The 15,264-nt window shown below is 42.1% G+C and overlaps 1 protein-coding gene across 1 annotated transcript in view; it reads left to right on the forward strand.

Moving 5' to 3' along the window:
- The window catches only part of SND1 (staphylococcal nuclease and tudor domain containing 1), a 503,780-nt gene that overhangs the window by 272,757 nt on the left and 215,759 nt on the right, over positions 1 to 15,264 (forward strand). The gene's annotated exons all lie outside the window — the stretch shown is intronic.

Here is a 15,264-nt window from a genome sequence, read left to right on the forward strand (position 1 = left end):
AAACAGAGTTGTATCCAAGTGTTTGTCTTCAATTCCACTGATCCTGTCTTTCACCATTTGAAATTTGCTTCTCAGCGCTTCTATGACACTGTCCATTTCTGAAATCTTGTTGTTTATCTTTGGATTTCTAATTGTCGTTTTTGTATAATTTCTAGTTGTGACTTTATTTTGCCATTTTGTTCCTCCATTATTTTCTTGAGTTCTCCCAATTTTTTGTCTGTATTTTCCAAGAATTTGTCTATTTTTTCATCATTGTGGTCTGCTTTTTGCTTCAGCTCTTGGAGAATTCTGAGTATTAGAGATTTGAATTCCCTATCAGGTAGTTCTAGTGCCTTTTCTTCCACTGGAAAGTCATCTGGTGTTTTATTTTGGATGCCTACTGGAACCATCCTGTCCTGTTTTTGTAAAGTTTCGATATTGTCCTGTCTTCGGGGCATTCAGTAGTTATTTTTCTCATTTATTGATTGTAGATTTATTTGTTTCGTCCCTTTTTTTTTTTTATAATTTGGCTATGTCTGAGCAGGCGGGCTGCGTGTTCTTTGTTGTTTGCTCGTCTGTGTGCACAATACTTTTTGCCTCCTTCTCCAGTTGGCAGGGTCAGTCACTCAGATCTGGTACGTCAGGGCAGGTCTAGCTGAAGAGGAATTACTGGAACTGTTGTTTGTGGCACTTACCATAGCCACCAGGGCAGGTCGGTAATCAGTGCTGGGCAGGTTCTAGTAGGCTGTGCCTGTGCTGCTTGGTGGTGTGATGTTAAGCGTACGGTGCAGGTAGGCAGGATGCAGCGGGGAGATTGTTATGTGTGGAGCTAAGAGGGATATGGGAGAGAGGGGAGAGGCACGGGAGCCAAAAACATACAAACAAACAAGAAAGAATGTACGGGAGCTTGCCGTTGGAGTGGATAGATGAGAGACTATGAAATGGAGGAAAACAAAAAGGGGAAGAGGAAGAAAAAAAGAAAGAAAAGAATGAGTAAATAAAATCGGAAAGGGAAGAGAACAGCAAAGTTCCCAGGGATCCCATCAGTGCGGCTATGAGGTCTGGGGAAGTTCTTCTCAGGTGTTGCAGTACAGCCTGGCTAGAAGGCGTAGAGGTATACAACGCCAGGTATTCAGGGAACAGAAAGAGAAGGAAGATATAGAGAGACGAGAAGGTGAGTAATGAAGAAAGACAAAAAGGGAAAAAGACGGAAAAGAAAACAAAACACATTTATTAAAAAAAATAAAAAGAACAAGAAAAGCCCCCAAAAAAACAGAAGGGGGGAAAAAAAACCAACGAACAAAGAAATGCCCTCGGATCCCTGTGCACATCTGTGCAAGCCGAGGGGGTAGTCTCCTTGCCACGCAGCACTGCCTTGCCAGAAAGGGCTCCCAAGTCAAGAAAAGGAAAGGAAAACAAACAAACAATTCAAAACAAACAAACGAACAAAAGTCCCGGGTTCCCACCAGCGCAGCAGCCCAGACCGGGAAGCAGCTCCACACTCGAATGGAGTTCCGCAGCCCCTCAGGATGAAGCAAAGATGGCGCACGGAGCCAGGTATTTGAGTGAAAGGAGGGGGAGGTGGTGAGAGATAAGGAAGAAATCAAAAGAAGCAGGAAAAAAGCAACACCGGCAGCCAACAAATGGCAGTCAGAGAGCCAACTAGTGCAGACTGGTGTAATCCAAGCAACCGGTGCTTCCCAGAAAAGAGACTGTGTCCGAGGGAAGCGGAGGAGGCTGAGTGTGGGGGAAGAAGGGTGGGAGGTGGGAAAGCGTATGTCTCAAATTACTGGTTGTTTTGTCTCCCGGTGGAAGCTCCGTGAAGCTGCTTTCTCGTACCCCCATTTGCTGGTCTCCAGTAGGAGTCCATGATGCTGGATCTGTGTTTCGTTACTTGATAGGGGACCTCTGCATGAATCTCTCCTCGCTCTCCATTCTCTGTCAGTTTTGTAACTCCATTTGGTGCTTGGCTGAGTTCTTTATCTCTTCATTTGATGTTTTAGGCTTTCAGGATTGTTGTTTTTTCTGTTCGACTTAGTTTTTCGGATCTTTGCTTTGGAGGGACGGTGTGTTGCTTCTGCCTAGAGTGCCATTTTTCGCTCCATAGGGTTTTCAATGGCTGATTCTTCAGAAGTAGATCACCAGGCTTTTCTTCTGAGGCACCTCTGCGTGGATTCGCTTCTCCAGCCTTTTGGTTAGCAACCAAGTACACTAACCATTTGCACCACCAAGGGACTCCATATTAGTTTTAGAGCAGTCAGATTTATAATATGATGTGAACAGTTTATTTTTAATGCACATATACATTTTTACTATATTAGGGGCATCTGAGGTAACTTGTGCACAGTATATTTATTCCTTGTTCATAGAATTTTAAATGGAAAGCAGTATAATAAAAGGAAATAGACTGAGAATCAGGAAGTTCGTAGATGCCAGTTTTGAGGTGTCACTCTGTTTTTCTTTAGATGGGTCATTTAAAAAATTCCTGGGTTTCTCTCTGGGTCTGTCTTCATCTGTATGTGGATTAGTTTATGTCTGTGGTCTGTTTGCTCAAAAATTCTATGACTCAGTCAGTTATTACTTTGTTTTCATCTAACAGCCCACAGAATCTCTTGAGAGCTCAGTGAGTAAAAATCAATCAGCTAGCCAATAAATATTTATTGAGTGTCTACTAAGTGTTTAGTTCATCCTAGACCGGTAGAGAATATGATCTAGTTGTGAAGACAAGATATGTACACAGAGGACGATGATAGTATATAGCAGTAGAAGTGCCAAACAAGTTGTGCAGCCAAAGACATAAAGAGATGAATGGCATGGTTGGTGACTGAGAAGTAGATATAAAGAATAGTGATGAGTTGTTGAAACATATTATAACATGGATGAATCTGGAGTATATCATGCTGAGTGAAATAAGTCAATCACAAAAGGACAAATATTGCATGGTCTCACTTTTACAAAAAGTCAAAAATAGGTATATACAGAGAAAGCAACATTCTTTGATGGTTTCCAGGGATGGGAGGAAAAACCCATTGCTTTCGAGTCAATTCCGACTCTTAGAGAACCTGTAGGACAGAGTAGAACTGCCCCATAGAGTTTCCAAGGAGCGTCTGGTATATTCAAATTGGTGACCTTTTGGTTAGCAGCTGTAGGACTTAACCACTGTGTCACCAGGGTTTTCCTACATAGGTAGAGATGTATGCATATATGTATGTAGGAAGGTATATGTGAGTATATGGGTATGCATGTATAGGTGTATCTGTAGGCATATGTATTACGCTGTATATATACATTCATATATATAATAAAGTACCTGAGGTCACAGTTGTGGATACTTCTTAGACATAACCAGACACCTCACGAGTTTGGTTTTACTGGGTTTGAAGGCTTAGGACAGTAGTCTTGGGGCACAACTAGGTCAATTGGTGTATTATAGTTCATAAAGATATTGTTCTACATCCTAGTTGGTGAGTAGCATCTGGGGTCTTAAAAGCTGTTGAACAGTCTGTACTTGTCTGGAGCAAAAGAGAAAGATGGAAACCCAAAGACTCAAAGAAGAGACCAGTCTATAGGACTAATAGCTCACATGAACCATAGCTTCATCTATCCTGAGACCAGAAGAACTAGATGGTGCCCGGCTACTGCTAACAACTGTCTACTACCCTGTGGTTTGTGGTACATTTTCGTTGAAAGACAACTGGATTTGGAATCAGAATACTTGGCTTCGGATCTTGGCTCTGCCACTTACTAACAGGGTTACTTGTGGCAAGTCTGAAATTGCTTATTTCAGAAGACATATATTCTCACCACCTCTGTATTGCTAGAAGGATTAAGTTCATGTTCTATAGTAGATACCCAGTTCATTAAATCTGAAGTTATCTTTTGAGAGAAGAGGAGAAATAGCTCCGCCATCAGAAGTTTACAGCTTAGGGGTTGACAAGATGCTTGGCAACTTCCTGTTCATCTCTGAAACACCAGGTCTCACTCTTAGCCTCTGTGTAGCCTTTCTTGTTGGTTACAGCTCTGCCACTTATAAGCTTTGTAGCCTTTCTGTGCCTTAGATTTGTTATCTGCAAAATAAGGAAGATTACAGTTCCTACCTCATCAGGATTTTGTGAAGATTGTTGTTGTTGTTACAGGACTAGCAACATCGAGTCAGTTCTGACTGCCTGATCCTGCGCCGTTCTCAGAATTATTGTGTTTGAACCCGTTGTTGCAGCCACTGTGTCAGTCCATCTTGTTGAGGGTCTTCCTCTCTTTCGCTGACCCTCTACTTCACCAAGCATGATGAACTTTATCCGTGTCATTAAGGTTGACTCTACTCTGATGAGGCAGTTCTTACCCAGTCATATTTTGAGTGCTTTCCAACCTGATGGCCTCATCTTCTGGCACTGTATTAGACAGTGTTTCGCTGCTATTTATAAGGTTTTCACTGGCCAATTTGTTTAGAAGTAGATTGCCAGGCCCTTCTCCCTAGTCTGTTTTAATCTGGAAGCTCCCCTGAAACCTGTCCACCATGGGTGACCCTGCTGGTATTTGAAATACCAGTGGCATAGCTTCCAGCATCACAGCAACACACAAGCCACCACAGTGTGACAAACTGACAGACGAGTGGTGGTTGTGAAGATTAGATGGGTTAATAAATACAAAGCATTTAAAATGGTGCTCAGTAAATGTTAGTCTTCTTCTTCTGCCCCCTCTTTTCCCTTCCCTTTGCTTCTCCCTTTACTCCTGTCTCTTCCCCACCCTTACTTTCTCACTCCTTCTCCCCCTCCTCCCCCCACCCCCATCATCTGATAGTAAGTTAACGTTCGTCTCTGTATTGTAAAATTTCAAACGAGTGGTCCACGATCATGGTGGGTTTGTGAATGAGGGTTAAAGCCAGGCCTGTGCTTTAAAATGATTAAACTGACAGTGTTTGTGGTCCAGGTGAGAGGTGGTAGAAGCCTCACTTGGGGTAGAGAGAAAGAATAGGAGAGAAAACAGTTACAGATTAGAGTTAGAAGACTTTGACAGTGAATTTTATATGGGAGTTGAGACAAATTCAAAGACGAGAGATGTCAGGCCTAGGTGACTAGGAGTATGATAGTCTTACAGTTAGGATTATTGGGAGAAAAGTTTAATCTAGGGAAATGAGTTTTATTTGTGAAATGCTGAGGTTTGCATGATGATGAATCATAGAAATTCACATGTCCTTCAGGTAGTTGGCAGTGTGAATGCAGGGTGTATTTAGCCGTGAGTGGACCGGTTTGGCTGGATTGCAAGTGCATATTTGTTAGACAGTTTGTTTTCTTCAAGCTAGATCTCATATTTGTTTACCTTCATTGGTTATGAAGGATCTATTTGTCTCCTAAAAAGCAAGTAGACCCCTAAGGAGCGCTGGTAAAATAGTGGTTAAAGCACTCGGCTGCTATCAAAAAGGTTTGTAGTTCAGACCCACCAGCTGGTCCACGGGAGAAAGATGTAGCAGTCTGCTTCCATACCGATTTACAGCCTTGGAAACCCTATGGGGCAGTTCTACTCTATCCTGTAGGGCCACTGTGAGTCAGAATCAACTGGACGATGGTGGGTTTGGTTTTTTGTTTTGTTTTGATTTGTCTCCTGGGAAAGAAGCATGTTTGTCCTATAGAGAGAGTGTCACTTCACAGACATACTCCATGTCTGTCACACACTACACAGGAGATTCAGATAAGTCCACGCAGTTTCCTCCTATGAAACAGGGTTTTTTTTTCCTCCTTCAGTGTTTTACATCTGTCTTATTTTGAGGGTTTGGGATTGGGGAAAACAATTATATATTTGAAGTCTACATTGTTTTATTTCTGCTTATATTTAATATGCCTCTCATCCTTCAGCCAAGGCTCATCATTGTCCTAACGACCCCAAATGTTTTGCTGACTCGGAAGTGCAGTATTTCTCAGAGAGGAGCTGGCCTAATGGAGCATAATGCCACAGTTCTGCTTGTCTGATAAAGCTGTAACTGTGGTATTACTGAATAAATGAAACTAGCAAAAAAGAGGTGGCAATAAGATTACAGTACTGAAATAGTCCTGGGGGCAGAGTAAAATTGTCTATTTAGTAAGCATAGCTATTTGCTAGAACTACTTGGTGTTATGCCCCCCCTCCCCTTTCTAAATCACTTTGATCCATATTTTCAACACTATATTCTCCACTAGCCAGATTTATGAAGTGGGCTAAGTGTTTGATTCTACGTAGACACTTCGAGTATATTTGCATCTTATTTTCCTTTACCTGCCAAGTTGTTCTCTCGGGAGCTCCAGGGTAGGTATGCCCACGTGTAGAGCACAAGTAGAAATAAGGTAATGGGTATGACATGGTTCAGAGTCGCCTTAGAGTCTGGAGTTGGCTATTCTTAGGAGCTTGAATATGAAGTAACATCTCTTCATCACCTACTCCTAAAACCCCGGCCCCTAGATGTCTTTGGTTTTCTTTCTGTTTTGAAACCAAAAGGTGCTGCTAAGGCTCCCTGGGACCAGCACGCAGGAGGAGGCCTGTTGGTAATGAACTTGGGATGGATGTGTGGTATAGAGAGGCAAGGATCTGTCTGTCTCCAAAACAGTAGTATTCTCATAGAATTTTTTTTTCTGTTTTCTTTTTCTCTCTCCTCCCATCTCCTTTTCCTCTCTTCCGTCTTTCTTCTTTGTATCTACCCATCTTGTTTATATGTCTCCATCAGTTTCATTCTAACCGTGCGTCTTTCTAGGTTCTTAAAATTGGGCTAAGTCTATATCAATCTTTATTATTTTCTTCCCACTTCCCCTTTCCGTGAGGAACAATGATTAGGATTCATAAAGCACAAAGAGAATACAAAGAGTCGTTGTTCCCAGTTCTTGATTTTTCAGATCCCAACTATCATCTCTAGAAGATGCCCTCACTAGCAGAATAGTGGTGTTTAGAATCACAGACTTGTACGTATTCTGAATGCTCATTCAATATGAGCTAAAACTTACTGCAGCATCTTGTTTGGTAGAGCGCTTTTTAACTTGATTTGCTTCTAGGCTATTCAGATCAGCCCCATTCCACACTTGCCCATCTGGGAGCCTGGCTGCCTGCTTTTCTGTGGGTCATGCTAGGCCTTATGTTGCCATGACCACCTCTAGATTGGTGGGTTGTCAGAGGCAGTTACCCTGGCCTCTCAGACCCTGGAGCAGGGATGTCCTGCCCTAAGACACGAAGTACCTTCATACAGCCCTGGATTTGGTAAGCATTGATTTTCCCCTCACTTCACTCCGGTTGCTAAGCCTGGTTGGGCACACAGAGGCGTTTGAATCTTCCTCTGTGTTCGATCTGTATAGTGAATGCTGGGAATGGCTGTAGCCACTGTTCAGATCCTCTGGTGACTCCCCTGGTGACAGGGCTTGTTAATTAGAAAAAGGAGACATTCCGTGTAAAAAGATTTTTTAAAAAAAAACCAATTTGAGTCATTTCTAGAATTACATAGGTTCAAGGGGGAAGTGAAAAAATAAGGGGAGACAGTGGGAGAGAGATTTGATAAATCTATAAAGGATGTTGTGCCCCTCCAATGTTTCCATTATTTATGCCTCCAGAGCTGTATTTTGTGTCTACAGAGGTGGGCTGGGTATGTGGGAAGCGCCTCCTGTATGTGTTTGGAGGGGATGATGGGGGGAAGTCAGTGTTCAGATTCATAAGAATTCAACCAGTGGAATTGGGGGGATGGAAGATTGGGTGGGGCAGGTAGAGGTGACCAACTCATCATAATGTTAGTGTTGGAAACTACTTATTTGTCTTGTAGGACTTCTTCCTTGTTTGAGGCATGATTGAAAAACAGTAATTTAATAAAAGGTATTTGTTCATTGCCCATTATCTCTAGAATTTCTCTCTTAGTCAGGTTTTGTTTTTGTTTTTTTTAATCAGCCTAAAAAAGCCAAGGCTATCTCACACCTGAAATTGCCAGGTACCTGCCTCAGAGAGCATGGATATTATAGGTCTTAGTGTGAACTTCACTCTGGACATGTTATCAGGAGGGATCAGTCCCTGGAGAAGGACATCACGCTTAGTAAAGTTAGAGGGTCAGCGAAAAAGAGGAAGACTCTCACTGAGATGGATTGACACAGTGGCTGCAACAATAGGCTCAAGCATAACGATTGTGAGCATGGCGCAGGACCGGGCAGTGTTCCGTTCTATAGTACATAGGTTTGCTGTGAGTCAGAACCGACTCGATGGCACCTGACAACAACAGTGTGAACCCTCTAGAGAAGATCTGAAGAGAGCCTCGCTTTGGGGCCTGTTAGCCACTGAACATTTCCCCTCACTTGTTCACTATCTTTTGGTGTGGGTAACCCACATTCTCTGAAAAAGATTGTTTTCTAATCCTCTGAGCTTTCTATCTTCTTAGCAAATCCTGTGGTGACCTTTCCCTCCTTATTTGTCTCTAACCTAATTGCAAAGAAAAACATCAGCACCCTGTAGCTTCCCTTGTGGTTCAGCCCACAGTAGAACGCCCCCTGTATAGCGGACCAGAAGTGAGAGCAGCAATCTGGTATATTAGCAATCAGTATTGAAACCTGGCAGCTGAGGGTCTCCATCCAACCCTTGTGAGGATGCCTATACTTGTAGAGAAGGTGCAGCAAATGTAGCAAGGGAGCAGGGGTGGTTTTCCTGCATAAGACACTGGAGCATTTGAGGATCAGGGATGACAGAGGCCCAGGCTACATGTGTCTTGTTCCCCTACAGAAAACAGTCATGGGGTGCGGTTTGTGCTTAGTGTATGGAATTTGACCCTGAAGTTATTATAAAGAAATTGCATGAGGAGTGAGTATGTGCTGTGTGTCTGTATGTATGCATGCACATGGGTGGCATACGTGCCTCTACTGTTGATGCCATGGCTGTTATGAATGAATTGAGCCATTAATTATCTTTCAACCCTTTTCTTTAACATTGACTAAAATATATTGCAGAGGCATTTCTTATGGGTTTACTTTATACTGAATTTGTACCCACTAGTGTGTGTTTGCCTTAAGGAAAAAATTAGGCTTCTGTAATCTCCATGGATACCTCAGCTACTGATAAAATGTAGATAGTTTTTAAGTGGAAAATGTTAAGCTCAAACAGCAAGTTAAAAGAGATCTATGAGCCAGAGCCATTGACAGATATCTGTTACTCTTTTTCAGATAGAGAATGAGGGTATGTGTGTTTGTGTATGTTTGTGTGTAACAGTATTATTCTCTATGCCCCCTCTTCTAATGTCTTTGTCCATCTAACTCAGGTTCTGTTCTCTCAAGTAGCATAGTCCCTTTAAATTAGCTCTATTGATAGGCACCAAATCATGGAAGTCACAGAATGTATGAGTGAGTGAGTAGAGCGCGTGTGTGTATGGGGAGGGTGTTATTTTTATTGTCATTGTTGAAGTGTTAATTACCTTTGATGTGAATATAGCTGGACATAACCCATAGTCTGGAGTGCATAATCCATAGTCTGGTTCTCTCATGAAGAAGCGAGATCATCCTAGAGAAGCTCTCTCTGCCTCTTCATAGTTTGGCTTTATAGAAAAGTAGTGGTGCTTGGTGTTTGAGGGATGAGTGAAAACTATTCAGCCTTCAGGCTGTTATAGCAGAGCAAAATGGGCATCTGCCCAGAAGGGTTATCCTGGCGTGGGGTGTAGAGCCCAAACCAGCTAAGAAGAGCATCCACGTGGGAAGGTGGCTCAGTTACAGGGTGCTGGAGCCTGGGCATCTACTCGGGAGGTTGTGGCAGCAGTGTTGCATGCTTGATTACATATAGGGCAATTGGTCATGTAAGTAAAAGTGTTAAGGACAGTGGGAGCCAGGTTTTTCTCTGCCAGAGAAGGAAGTTACGTATATGGAAAGGAAGAAAACTAGAATGAACCTTGTAGTGTTGGACTGGAATTATATGTATCTGTGTGAACTCATGGTATGTTGGTTCATGTTCTCCAAGAAGCAGATGTCAAGATGGGATTATACATGCAAGAGATTAATTAGGAAAAATTCTTCCAAGGAAAATGGGAAGGGAGCTGGAGGAGGCTGGAGATCCCTGAGGCTGCAATACAGTTCTAACCCTGTGGAGAAGGGAGCACGGGAAGGAATGCTGGATAGGAAAATTCTAAACTGTGGGGCAGTTCTAAGAAAGTTTCCATAGAGCTGATAAGGAGTCCTTGAGCCAAAGTTGCCCATCAGAGGAGTCCCTTGTCTCCCAGCAACAGGCCTGCCATAGCATCTCTGCTGTGCTCAGTCATTGACTGGGAGCAGCTAGTGGGAAGCATAGCGTGGGCTGAGACAGCAGTGATGGATTTCAGAGCACAACCTCTGGGCCTGTCAGTCAGTTATGCTTCCTGCAGCCGCAGATATGAGAGGTGCATTTTCATTGACTTCCACACATGGTTTGTGTTAGTTACAGCTAGAGATAGAAATGAATATAAATGTGTGGATGCATATGTGTCTGTGTATGTATACTATTTGTGATATATTACATGCATGTATTTTGTATGTCTACTGAGAAGGCTAGGTAGCAGCCGCACTCTAATAGCAGTGAGGATACTTAGCAGCCAGATCTTGGCTTCTAAATACCATTTTATTCTAAAAGGAGCCAGGGCTCCATAGACGAATAACTAATTCCAGAGCTGGGGAAGACAGTACAAGATAAGCCTGGAACATCTTGTTCCAGAAAGTGAGGAAGTACTCACAGAATGATGGGGAAATGTCCAACGGACACAGAAGCCAACGTGACGGAGCTCCCACTGGCAAAATTGGAAATGATTTGAGCATAAACATAAATAAGGATAGTGGATTATAATCCTTTGAATAAAATGAGAGTCCCTGAGTTCATACTGATATAAATAAATGAATGACTTGGGAATTTGATGAGGGATGAATGTTCCATAGTTCAAAGTGTCTCCTCACAAAATACCTATTCATTACAAAGAGGAAAAGAGTAATATTACCGTGGAGAAGCCTGGACACCACCCTAATCAAGTGATCGAAGTAAACATCATTATTAAATTATTATTGCCTCATTCATAGGAGGCAAAAGGAACAAGGCAGAATCACTGTGTAATATTCCTGACAAAGATTCTTAACTTGAATCTAGTCACTAAGCAACACCAGACAAACCAAAATTGACAGACAGTCTACAAAATAACTGGCCTTTGTTCTTCAAGAGTGCCAAGGCCATGATAGTCAAAGAAAGATTGAAGAACTGCTTCAGACTAAAGAGACATAGCAACTAAATGCAGTGCGTGATTCTGACCTAACTCTTATTGGGACAGTTGACAAAATTTGAGTAGGATTTGTTCTCCTCTGACTCACGGTGACCTTATGTATAACAGAACAAAACACTGCCCAGTCCTGCACCATCTTCATATTGTTTGTATGTTTGAGCCCATTGTTGAGGCTACATGTCAGTCCATCTCATTGAGGGTTTCCCTTGTTTTCGCTGACCTTCTACTTCATCAACCATGATATCCTTTTCTAGCAATTGATCTTTCCTGATATATGCAAAGTAAGCAAGACAAAATCTCAGTTTGTGGACTAGATGGTATCAATGTGTTCATGTTAATACCCTGGTTCTGATGGTGGTTGTTTGATTATACAGGAGAATGTCCTGGTAGGGCATACACAGTAAAGTATTTGTTATTGACTACAACAGTTGCAATAGATTGAGTACTTACTCTCAAATGATTCAAGAGGGGGGATGTTCTTTGTGTAGTATGTGCAAGTTTTCTGTAAGTTTAGATTGTTCCAAAATTAAACACAGACAAACACACACATACATACCCAGTGAAGTAATCTGAGCAGTTTCAGAAAATGGCTTTATCTGTCTTAGTTATCTCGGTTATCTAGTTATCTAGTGCTGCTATAACAGAAATACCATAGTGGGTGACTTTAACAGAGATGTATTATCTCACAGTCCAGGAGGCTAGAAGTCTGAATTCAGGGTGTGGGCTCCAGGGAAAGGCTTTCTCTCTCTCTCAGCTCTGGAGAAAAGTCCTTGTCATCAGTCTTCCCCTGGTCTAGGAGTTTCTCAGCACAGGGACCCCAGGTCCAAAGAATGCATGCGCTCCTGGCTCTTCTTGCTTGGTGGTAATGAGGTCCCTTTTCCTCTCTGCTCACTTCTCTCTTTTATATCTCAGAAGAAATTGACTCAAGACACAACCTAATCCTGTAGATTGCTTCCTGCCTCATTAACATCAGAGAGGTTAGGATTTACAGCACATAGGCAAATCACATCAGATGACAAAATGGTGGACAATCACACAATACTGGGAATCGTGGCATAGTCAAGTTGACACATATTTTTGGTGGACACATTTCAATCCATGACACTAATTTATCAATATATTGTTTGTACTGCCAGTCTTGGGGTGAATAGGGTGTCCGGAAAGGCCCATGAAAATGTGATCAGACAATTATAGCCTAATGAAATTGAAATCTACTCCTCCTCCCTTGTGTGGAGAACACCTTTTCTCTGTGTTGGCAGGATATAGAGCTCCATGGTTTCAAAAGTATCTTATAATGAGGAAGTATGAGCTTATTTGGAGCCCTGGTGGCACAGTGGTTAGAGCTAACCAAAAAAGATTGGCAGTTCGAATCCACCAGCCACTGCTTGCAAACCTTATGGGCCAGTTCTACTCTGCCCTATAGGGTCCCTATGAGTTAGAATTGACTCGGTGGCAGTGCGTTTGTTTTTTTTTTTTTTTTTTTTTTTTGAGCTTATTACAACCTGCTTTCTGTGGAAAGGAGCATGAGTGGAAGATGGCAACCTCTTGTAGATCTTTTGAAAAAGCTTATGTGAGACTGTGTCTCTTCTGTTTCTATCTGGAACACTTGATGGTGCATTAATGGAAACTATTCTCTTCTAATAGAACTCTAAATTTCTCTTTGAGTTTGAAGAAGCCATTTCAATCCCAGCGCCAGTTCTCTTTGTGTTTCTAGCTAATAGAGAGATGACTTCCTGTTAGACTTCAAGTCTGTTAGGTCCCTTTTTATATGCTGATTGTGAATTATTCATTTGAGCCAGACACAGGTAATTGGAGTAGAATTACTGATACACTCAAGAAAGCAGAACTTACAAGTTTGTTTAAAGCAGCGTAATGTCATGGCACACAATTTAATGCTGTCTCTTCTACTGGGCAGCTGATCGGCATACCAGTGTCAGGTTCTGAGCCATCTTTGGCCAAGGGAAAAAATCTCCTGACCTTTCATTAGGAGCCAAAAGAAATGAATGAGACCGTCAAGCACATGGATCTAGCCTGATTGCATTCTCTCTTCCTTTCATTCTCCTTTTAATTTCAAGTCTTAGATAATAAGAAAGAGAAAGACAAAAGATTGTAAACCATGCAGAAGATTTTTGCCCCTAATCCTCTGCTGGGCAAGCTTGGCTAATATATGCTTAGGATAATAAATAATGTTCCAACGCTGTATTCCCAAACACTTAGGTGTTTTTCTGATGCTGCAAAGTGTCTCGGAGTGTTCAGGACTGATTAAAAGAATGTACTGTAATCTTGCCAATTTTTTAAAAATTGTTTATCCTGAATGATTCAATAAATGTCTTTTTCTTTTTTTTTTTTAAATGAAGTTTGTGTTTTGTGCCTAGAACTGTGCTAGGCACTGGGGTGGAGAGCAAGAAGGACATGGCCCTTGCCCTCTCAGAGGTCATAACGTAGCAGGGAAGGTAGGCAGTGAATTAATCATTGCATTATAAAGTGAGGTGTTGTCATGGGGGGCACGCACCAAGAGGAAAACACATGTGATGTGATTCTCATGTGCCTGGCACTTAGTACATGTCCAATAAATGATGGCCATTATTATTTCATGTATTTTTACTAGCCTTACTGCTGAGCACCAGCACCATAACTGTTCCTCTGGGGGAAATCTGTAATTAGGAATAGCACAGCTAAGAGAACACTGTTCAGAGTCTAAGCTTTAGAGGGATGGGAGAGGAAGGTAGTGGGGGTGGAGTGAGTTGGGAACCTCAGGCCTTAGGAACTCCATGATGGCAGACCTCAACCGGTTTCTAGACATTAGTTAATAGGATAAAGAGGGAAAGAACAAAGGACATGGGAAGGATTGGGCCCTTGTTCTTTGCTGGTCCCATAGGCACTCAGTAAAACCTGTGAATTGATTTAAGTAGCATTAACAGGAGTAGATCATTAAGGCATTTGTGCTGTTGGCTTGGTATTCTCTAGCTTTTCATGTAGAAGCTTTTTTGTTTGCATTTTCTATGGCTGCTCTGCCATTCCAGCTTTCTCCTCTAGATCCCATGTGTTAACTGTCAAATGTCAATGTTCAGTAATTCAAAATGCAATAGCAAATATGTCTTTGTTCTTTTGGCATTTCAAATCACTAAGACATCTTAACCACTCCCCCGTCTCCTTTCTAGCTCCTTAGTGGATGGAGCCTCTCACCTGCCCTGTTAGGGCTCCTTGGTGACACCCGTTGTTAAATCCTCCCTGTGCATCAATATATACATCTGCTGCTTTGTGGCTGTTGGCTTCTCTGTGCTGCCAAACCCAGCTCTGTGATAACGACAGTGTTTGCCAGCACGCTTCTGCGGTGACTCAGGAGACAGGGTGGCCAGCAGAGCAGCCTCTTTGTGGGAGTGGATTTTGAGAAGTGCTAATTCTGTGGCGGTTTGGAGATATTAATATCGTGCTGGCAGTAGATAAACAGGCAGCAGAGGGGCATATAATGAGAAGAGAATCAGCCACAGCATCTTTTCCTCCTTTCCCTATCCGCACATATTTTTCTCTTCTTTAAAAAAAAAAAAAAGTACATCCTCCTGGATTTTGATAACTAAAACCCTAAAGTGGCTTAAACATCTACATAGACTGGTTAGTTCAGCTCCCAGCATCTCCAAAGTACTAGCCTCTAAGGATCACTATCGTGTTAAGAGTTAAGTACATTTTCAAATAACACTAAATCATAGCATATGGTACAGTAGCCTATTGCTTACTATTCCCCCTCCCTGAAGGGCAGCTAACCAGATGGTTTGATTGGGGCCTTTGGTGTAATTATGACAGACACAAAGAAAGATATAACCACCACTCTTCCTCCATCATATCATGCCTCTTGTTTTCCAGTACTTGCTACAGTTAAATTTTGAAAATTTATATTTGCAGTTTGCTTCATATTACAGGTGTTCCAGGTTCAGGGAGAACCATACAAATATGTTTTATTAGCTGTCTGAGAGCCATTTCCAGTGCACACTCTACTTGGTAGATGTGGTACCTTTCATGTTCCCAAGTGGGAACATTTTCTTATTCCAGTGCCAAAAAGAAGACTCAACACATTTGTG

Source organism: Trichechus manatus, unplaced genomic scaffold, assembly GCF_000243295.1.
Source record: "Trichechus manatus latirostris isolate Lorelei unplaced genomic scaffold, TriManLat1.0 scaffold00097, whole genome shotgun sequence".
Classification (NCBI taxonomy): domain Eukaryota; kingdom Metazoa; phylum Chordata; class Mammalia; order Sirenia; family Trichechidae; genus Trichechus; species Trichechus manatus.